At 48.4% G+C, this 10000-nt stretch overlaps 1 protein-coding gene across 3 annotated transcripts in view; it reads left to right on the top strand.

Annotated features, from left to right (window-relative positions):
- Window positions 1-10000, top strand: part of PRRC2C (proline rich coiled-coil 2C) — a 1522187-nt gene that overhangs the window by 737948 nt on the left and 774239 nt on the right. The window lies entirely within an intron of this gene.

Raw genomic sequence — 10000 nt, 5'->3', positions numbered from 1 at the left:
GGGGGAGACTGCAGCAGTTCCTGCCCGTCTGGAGAAACATCACCACAGACAGGTGGGTGCGTCAACTAGTCCAGTACGGTTATTGCCTAGAGTTGAAATCCACTCCACCCAACATCCCGCCAAGGCAAAGGCCTATGTCCGCAGAGCACTTGCACTTATTGCAGCAGGAGGTAGTGGTGATGCTGCAAAAAGGCGCAATCGAGCTCGTGCCAGTGGAGGAGGAAGGCACAGGGGTGTATTCCCTGTACTTCCTTATCCCAAAGAAGGACGGATCTCTCAGACCCATTCTGGATCTACGTCCCCTAAACCTGTATATACTGTCAGAACATTTCCATATGCTCACACAGATTCTTCCCTTATTAAACCAGGGGGACTTCTTAGCAACCTTAGACCTCAAGGATGCTTATTTCCACATACCACTACACCCGTCCCACAGAAAATACCTCGGGTTCACTATCCAAGGCGAACATTATCAGTTCAAAGTCCTACCCTTCGGAGTCACCACAGCCCCAAGGGTGTTTACAAAGTGTCTGGCGACAGTAGCGGCGCACCTCAGGAGGCAGGGCATCCATGTCTACCCCTACCTGGACGACTGGCTCGTTCAAGCCAAGTCAGAACAACAGTGTGCCGCGGACATGTCGACTACCATTCACCTCCTTCACGATCTAGGTTTCTCGTTGAACTACCCAAAGTCGCACCTTCAACCGGCGCATGTCCGGCAGTTTCTAGGCGCGACGATCAATACCCTGACAGCCGTGGCTCAACCAAACCAAGTCAGGATAGACAGCATGCAGTCTCTGATCCTGAAGTTCAGATCACAACACTCACTTCCAGCGAGAGTGTTCATGCAGTTGATAGGCATGATGGCCTCCTGCATCTTCATAGTCCCTCACGCACGGCTACATATGCGCCCGCTCCAGGAGTGCTTAGCAAATCAGTGGACACAGGCTCAAGGACAATTAACAGACCTAGTGTTGGTTACCAGTCGGGCATACGACTCTCTGCATTGGTGGACTCCACACAACCTTTGCAAGGGCCGACTGTTCCAGGAGCCAGTGCCACAGATTACCCTGACAACGGACGCATCTCTCCAGGGATGGGGAGCTCATCTGCTCAATTACACTGTGCAGGGACTATGGACGACGCAGCAACAGAAGATGCACATCAACTATCTGGAACTGATGGCAATCTTCATGGCACTCAAGTCCTTCATTGTACATCTGTGCAACAAGGTAGTGTTGGTCCGGACGGACAACATGACCGCGATGTACTACATTCAAAAGCAGGGGGGCACCCACTCGCCACAGCTGTCTCATCTGGCTCAGGGCATGTGGAAGTGGGCCATTCAAAGGAACATCTTCCTCATGGCAGAACACCTCCCGGGCAAGGACAATCTAATGGCGGATCTGCTCAGCAGACACAGCCATCAAATGCACGAGTGGGAGTTGCACCCATCTGTACTCCACCCGTACTTCCAGCAGTGGGGTCATCCGGAGATAGACCTGTTTGCAACAAGAGAAAACGCAAAATGCCAACACTTTGCCGCCAGGTTCCCTCACCCACAGTCGCAGGGGAATGCGATATGGATGAACTGGTCAGGCAAATTTGCGTACGCTTTTCCGCCAGCCCCTCTGCTGGTGGCAAGAAAGCTAAGGCAGCACGCGATGACTCTCATCCTAGTTGCTCCAACGTGGGCGCGCCAAGCATGGTACACCACGTTCCTCGAACTCTCAGTAGTGCCGCATCAAAGACTGCGCCTCACGCCCAGACTTTTGACGCAGAACCATGGAGAAATTCAGCATCCAGATCCGCAACAGCTCAACCTGGCGATCTGGCTCCTCAAGTCCTAGAGTTCGGATACCTTAACTTACCTCCAGAATGCATGAACATCATCAAGGAGGCAAGGAAGCCAACTACCAGAGCATGCTATGCTGCAAAATGGAAGCGTTTTGTCATTTACTGTACGGCTAATAACATCACCCCGCTAGATGCATCTATCCCTAACATCATTTGTTATCTGCTACATCTGTACAAGTGCAATCTAGCGTACACTTCCATTCGGATACATCTATCCGCCATAGCGGCTTATCTTCAGAACAGGCAGCATCTCTCTGTCTTCAGAGTGCCTGCCATTAAAGCTTTCCTTGAAGGTCTGAAACGAGTCATTCCCCCAAGAACACCACCAGCTCCGGTGTGGAACCTCAATGTGGTCCTCACCAGACTGATGGGACCACCTTTTGAGCCACTGCACTCGTGTGAACTCCAGTTCCTAACGTGGAAAGTAGCTTTCCTAATAGCTATTACGTCACTGAGGCGTGTTAGTGAGCTACAAGCGCTCACAATCCAAGAGCCTTTCATTCAGATTCATCCAAATAGGGTAGTGCTACGCACTAACCCCAAATTCCTTCCGAAGGTGGTGTCAGTTTCATCTCAACCAAACTATTGACTTGCCGGCATTCTTTCAAAACCCACAAACGGTGGCAGAAAGAATGCTCCATACCTTAGATGTACGGAGGGCGTTGATGTACTACATAGACAGGACACAACCCTTTAGAAAGACAAAACAACTTTTTTTTGCCTTCGCACCACAACACAAAGGCAACCCTATTTCCAAAGCAGGAATAGCCAGGTGGATTAAGTGCATCCAAATATGTTATCAAAAGGCCAAACGCACTCTAACGATACCCCCAAGGGCGCACTCCACACGCAAATTGGGGGCATCCATGGCTTTCCTAGGGAACATTCCTTTAGAGGACATTTGCAGAGCAGCCACGTGGGTTACACCACATACCTTTACAAAACACTACTGTGTTGATGTGCATTCCAAGCAGCAAGCTGCTGTAGGACAGGCTGTTCTCAAAACTCTCTTTCAGGTTTCTGCAGCTGGCACGGGCAACCGCCGCTGATGGAGGGACTGCTATGTATTCTATGCTAAGATATGAATTTAGCAGCCCACATGCCTCGAACTGAATATGCTACTTACCAGTATGCATCTGTTCTTGGCATGTAGGGCTGCTAACATTCATATCGCCCACCCTCCTCCCCGGTGCCTGTCGCACCTGCAGATATACTATTGTATTCAGTCATTAGCATGGACATCCTTTACACTTTTCACTCCATCTTCTGCCACAATGGCGAAAAAAGATCTGGGGATGGAGCCGATGCCCATGCGCACTGTAGTCCAGGGGAGGAGCCACCTATCTCAGGATACTTCGAAGACTCTTCCAGGACAACAATGTGCGATCATCCGGACCCAACACTAGGCGGCGATCTAATGCTAAGATATGAATGTTAGCAGCCCTACATGCCAAGAACAGATGCATACTGGTAAGTAGCATATTCAATATGTGTGTGTGTGTATATGTGTATATGTGTATATGTGTATATGTGTGTATGTGTATATGTGTGTATATGTGTGTGTGTATATGTATGTGTGTGTATATGTATGTGTGTGTATATGTATGTGTGTGTATATGTATGTGTGTATATGTATGTGTGTATATGTATGTGTGTATATGTGTGTATATGTGTTTATATATATGTGTATATGTGTATGTGTGTGTATATATGTGTTCGAGGCATATGGGCTGCAGATGGTACATTTATGAATAGATCGCCATCTGGTGTTGGGCTCGGATGATTGCACTTTGTTTTTCTCTTGGAGAAGTCTTTGTCGTCATAGATGACTCCTCCTCTTGGTGTTAGTGCGCATGGGCATCGGCTCCATCCTTAGATTGTTTTTTTCCGCCATCGGGTTCGGATGAGGATCGAAGCGCTCCGGACCGACTTCAACAAAGAAGGTTATAACCGGCGCGTAATCCTTTCCAAATCGACGGTATCGTTATCGAACGCGACTTTACTCCATATCGACGCGGTTCGAAGGACGACGACTACGAGAAACTCGACGTAGTCCAGCCCGGGGTCCATGGAAAGGACTCCATTCAAAAAATGTCCAACGTGTGGTGCGAAGTTCCCACACAAGGACCTACACGAGGTGTGCAACCTCTGCTTGTCCCCTGAACACGAATCCAGGGACTGTGAGGCCTGTGCAGCGTTCTCTTCAAAGTCGACGATTAGAAACCGTCGAGCCCGAAGACACGAGGTATCGAGAATGCAGTCACAAGCAATCCCGGAGCTGTTCGAGGACCAGCACCCAGAAGAGGAGGAAGAAGAGGCCGACGAGGCGGGGTCAGAAGCGGACGAGTCCGACGTCGAGGAAATCGACGTCCAACAAACCGTGAATGACGACGTCCCTTTACCAAAGAACAGACCCCGCACGGTGTCGACCCCGCCCTCGAGCCCGGTCAGACAACCGAAAAAAGTTTCCAACGCCCCGCCTTCGAGCCCGGCAACGAAACAGAAACCGAAACACTCGGTCTCCCATCATAGTGGTTCCGGTTCCGATAAACGGACCACATCGACACCGAAGCACCAAGTCAAGGAAAGCTCGAAGTCGAAGCAGTCCATGTCGACACCGAAGCATGCTTCGGCGCCGAAAACACCCTCGACACCGGGGACATCTTCGATACCGAAGAAATCGGATCCGAACAAAATCTCGGCACCGAAAATACAAATGGACATTCAAAAGAAAAAACACCTTTCGGAACCGAAAACTACGGTACCGACACAGGAACACGGGACTGATCCTAAACAAAAGACTTTGTTTATTGACCCAAAGACTGGCAAGGTAGTCACAGAACTACCTAAAAAGAGGAAGAATGAACATTCGGACGACAAGACTCATCCGAAGAAGAGAACAATGGGGACGAATACAACTCCTCCCTCTTCTCCCAAACCTCACACACCATCTTCTCCTCTTCCTCACAATAGGCCAAATATTCCTCCCACACGACCATCTACACCTACAACAGATGTAGAGAGTGACACAGGGGAACATCCTGGGGATGACGAGGACACAGTCCCAGAGGAGGCAGACCCATGGGAAGAGTATAATGTAGGGTCAGATAATGATACCGACCCTGAATCATATCCCTCAAAACCCTCACCTCCTGATGACAATACTGGGTTTGCACAACTCATTACTAGAGCAGCAACATATCATAAGGTAGACCTACATACAGAACCTCAAATACAGGACTTCTTATTAGAAACACTACCTACTGCACAAAGAACATCAGGAACACTACCAATGCTTAAGGGCCTTCTCAGTCATACATCAGAGATCTTCAAGGACCCAGTGAGGGCTAGGGTATTGAACCCAAGAATCGATAAAAAATATAGGGCAGCTCCAAAAGACCCAATATACATTAAAGGGCAAATTCCTCTAGACTCACTAGTGGTCACAAACGCTCGCAAGAGAGCAAACTCTTTATCTACAGGAGAAGCTCCACCTCCTGACAAAGAGTCTAAACTAATAGATGCCTCTGGCAAGAGAGTAGCATCTCAAGCGGCAAACAGTTGGCGCATAGCTAATACGCAAGCGCTACTTGCAAGGTATGACAGAGCGCATTATGATGAATTAGAAAAACTCATCACACATCTCCCTAAAGAACATCAAAAGAGGGCAGATCAACTCATACAAGAAGGGAAGTTAATTACTAACACTTCAATAAAGTGCGCTCTAGACGCAGCAGAAACTGCGGCAAGGTCTACAAACACAAGCATCATGTTAAGGAGACATGCATGGCTCAGAGTATCAGGGTTCAAACAAGAGGTACAAACATCGTTACTGAACCAACCTTTTGATGGGAAAACACTTTTCGGCACAGGGACAGATGAGGCCCTAGAAAAGATGAAGAAGGATACCGAAACGGCTAAATCAATGGGAGCATTGCAACAGCCGACACAAAGAGGTTCCTTTCGTAGATCCACCTATAGAGGAGGATCCAAAAATACAGGTACAAACCAGCAGCAAACCTCTTTTACACCTACATCACCCAGAGGTAATTCGAGAGGTAGCTACAGGGGTAACAACAACAAGGGTAGAGGTCGCGGAAACAACAACAACCGCAACTCTCCAACCCCAAAACAGTGACTTCATAAAGCTTCCCCCAGACCATATAACACCGGTCGGGGGACGCCTATCACAGTTCCTACCTGTCTGGGAAAACATCACATCAGACAGGTGGGTAAGACAAATTATCCAACATGGTTATTGCCTAGAACTCACAGCTACCCCACCAAACATCCCCCCCAAACAGCGTCCAATGAAGCAAGATCACCTGACACTGTTAAAACAAGAAGTACTATCACTGCTAGAAAAGCATGCCATAGAGAAGGTTCCACAGCACCAACAAGGAACAGGAGTATACTCCCTATACTTCCTAATTCCCAAAAAGGACGGGTCTCTAAGGCCAATACTGGACCTAAGACCTCTCAACGCATACATAAATTCGGAACATTTCCACATGGTCACGCTCCAACAAGTACTTCCTTTACTGAAAAAAGGGGACTTTCTTTCTACACTGGATCTAAAAGACGCTTACTTTCATATCCCTATTCACAAAGCCCACAGGAACTACCTCAGGTTTGTGGTAGAAGGACAACATTATCAGTTCAAGGTCCTTCCATTTGGTGTCACAACGGCACCAAGAGTGTTCACAAAATGCCTGGCAGTGGTAGCAGCTCACCTAAGAAGACAACAAATTCATGTCTTCCCATACTTGGACGACTGGCTAATAAAGGCCAGGTCACAAGAGGAATGTCTTCAAAACACACAAAAGACAATTCAGCTACTACACCAGCTAGGGTTCACGGTGAACTACACAAAGTCACACCTACAACCAAACAAGGTTCAACAGTACCTGGGGGCTACTATAAACACAGAAAAAGCCAAAGTGTACCCCAACGCAGTCAGGATCCAAACAATGCTTACAATCATTCAAAGATTTCAGCCGCAACACTCACTAACAGCAAGAGTGTTCATGCAGCTATTAGGCATGATGTCATCCTGCATACTGCTAATACCATATGCCAAACTACAAATGCGTCCGCTACAAGAATGCTTAGCGACACAGTGGAATCAGGCTCAAGGGCAGATTACAGATCTGGTGTTGGTAGACGACCGCACACACCGCTCTCTGAAGTGGTGGAACATAACAAACATTGCCAAGGTGCGGTCGTTCCTAGAACCAATTCCACAGGTGACAATAACAGCAGACGCATCGCTCACCGGATGAGGAGCACATATGGACAAATACACAGTACAAGGAAGGTGGAGTGTGCAGGAAAGAACACTGCACATCAACCATCTAGAACTACTAGCAGTGTTTCTAGCTTTGAAAGCCTTCCAGATTGTTTGTTGTTGTTGCTCACACCCTGAGGCGGAAAGCCGGGGTTTTCAGCGCTCTCTTGCGCTTCTTTGAATTAGAGTACTTGATTGGAAATTACCCTACAACTTTTGAGAATCTTGAGAATATTTTAAAACTTGTACATATTTTATTGCCAGTTTTTATCCAGACCCCTACCTGAGGCGAGATTACTTCGCTGCAGGCAGAGCCACGATCGGTCACTCAGCTCCGCTCGTGGTTGGCGCTGGGCGCTCACCCCCACCCACCGGATCGGCCATCTTGGGAAGGGAAGGGAGACGGTCTAGTCGATCGTCCCTCCCGCCCTCCCAGACTACTTAAGGCCATATCACTCGGACGCCTGCATTGTTTGTTGTTGTTGCTCACACATTGAGGCGGAAATGCCGGGGTTTTCAGCGCTCTCTTGCGCTTCTTTGAATTAGAGTACTTGATTGGAAATTACCCTACAACTTTTGAGAATCTGGAGAATATTTTAAAACTTGTACATATTTTATTGCCAGTTTTTATCCAGACCCCTACCTGAGGCGAGATTACTTCGCTGCAGGCAGAGCCACGATCGGTCACTCAGCTCCGCTCGTGGTTGGCGCTGGGCGCTCACCCCCACCCACCGGATCGGCCATCTTGGGAAGGGAAGGGAGACGGTCTAGTCGATCGTCCCTCCCACCCTCCTCCCTCTATCCATGGATAAAAGCATCCGCACTGCCCGTCCGCGCAGCGGGCGGGCGCAGCGGGCGCGCCGGCGGCGCGCCAAAGGCAAGCCCGTCTGCGCCCGTCCGCGACCGGACGGGACCAGGGGCCACCCCCCCTGCACAAACCAGTGAGGCGACTACCCGGCCTATACGGTATGACTCTTATACCCTAAAAAATCTAATGTCACCCCCCCTTACTCCCTGTTTGCATTCAATCCACCCGACCACGGCCACAGGTAGATGTTCCCACTGTAACTATACATTTACTAGCCTTTGTGCTAGCGCTCATAGCATCAAACACTACAAAATGTACCTCGTGAACTGTCGCTCCTTAGTTAAACACGCAGTACAAATGGCGCTACTCCTAGAAGAAACCAGCCCTGATGCTATATTTTTAACAGAAACGTGGCTTAAGGACACGCCAGACCCCGATATTACTGCCCTTATGCAACTGGGATATGCCCTCCACAGAGTGGATAGGCCACAGGGGAGAGGAGGGGGACTAGCTATTCTCGTAAAAAACCTCTACCAATGCAGGATCAGCCCGTCTTTAATTTCTAACTGTGAGAGCATGCATTTCGCTTTAGACTTTAATCCGACCTCAACCTTCTCAGGAATCTTGATCTACCGCCCTCCACATCAAATAGGAGATTTCCTAGATTCGCTCCACTCAAACATCGCTGAATCAGTGATCACCTGTCCCAATTTTTCGATTTTGGGAGATGTTAATATTCACTTGGATGACCCCAGTAATACGACGGCTAGGTCTATAGTAGACGATCTGGCAGCCCTTCAAATTACTCAGAAGGGCTTCCAGCCTACCCATGAGAAAGGCCATCTCTTAGACTGGGTATTCAGCAATGACCATAGGCTAGAGGTAGGGACACCACTGCCCCTGGCCTGGACTGACCACCACCTGGTCCCAATACAATGGACAGCAGCTGCCCCAGCACCAGCCCTTACTCGCACTATTCAGAAAGGGAGAGAATGGTCAAAAATATCGGTAGACCAGTGGGTCGAATCTCTATCTCCAGCTCCCTCCCAACTGGGAACCGATCCCACACTACTTTATGATACCTACACTAACTGGCTGTGCACAGCTCTTGACTCTGTGGCACCTTTGAAAACCCTCAAAGGAAAAACCAAATCAAAGAACTCCCCATGGTACACCCCTCAACTTAAAGAGCTGAAAAGAGGCTGTAGGAAACTGGAACGCACATGGCGAGTTTCCCATAACAATTTGGACAAACTTAGCTACCAAGAAGCAATTAAAAAATATAAAACAGAAATAAGCAATTCAAAAGCCGTGTACTTTGAAAGTTTAATTGCTAGCGCCTCAAATTCATCCAGGGAAATCTTTAAAATTGCTAAATCCCTCATAGACACCCCCACTACTCCTCCTGATCCCAGCAAAATCCAACTACGCTGTGATAGTCAGGCAGAATATTTTTATAACAAAATCCAGAATATCATTGCCACATTTGAACCAGCCAAAAACCCCCCTTCAACACAGCTGGTGTCTTGCACGTTGAATGAGTTCCCTCTACTTAACGAGGAGCTATTAGACACTCTCATGCATAAAGTTAAATCTGGCTCACCTATTGACCCGGCACCCCCTTTTCACTTACTTAAAATCAAGGAGACCATCAGTCCTATAATCCTTAAAATCTTAAACTCCTCCATTGCCACAAGCACAGTCCCAATAGCATGGAAACGTGCCCAAGTCAAAGCACTTTTAAAAAAACCTACCTTGGACCCCAATAACATGGCCAATTATCGCCCAATCTCGCTCCTCCCCTGGATCAGCAAATTGCTGGAAAAACATATCAATGCCTCTGTCACCCAATACCTGGAACATAACCTCCTGCTCCACGACTCCCAAGCAGGCTTCCGCCCAAAATTAGGCACAGAAACGGCCCTGCTGACTGTGACGGAGCTGGCTAGGAAACAGATGGATCAAGGCGGCACTGTAGCAATCATGTTGCTAGATCTCAGTGCCGCCTTCGATACCGTCAATACTAGCATCCTCCTTGACCGCCTGCG

The sequence above is a fragment of the Lissotriton helveticus genome, chromosome 1_1, assembly GCF_964261635.1.
Source record: "Lissotriton helveticus chromosome 1_1, aLisHel1.1, whole genome shotgun sequence".
Lineage (NCBI taxonomy): Eukaryota > Metazoa > Chordata > Amphibia > Caudata > Salamandridae > Lissotriton > Lissotriton helveticus.
The sequence above is the reverse complement of the archived record's forward strand: the minus strand, read 5'-3'. Positions and strand labels throughout refer to the sequence as shown.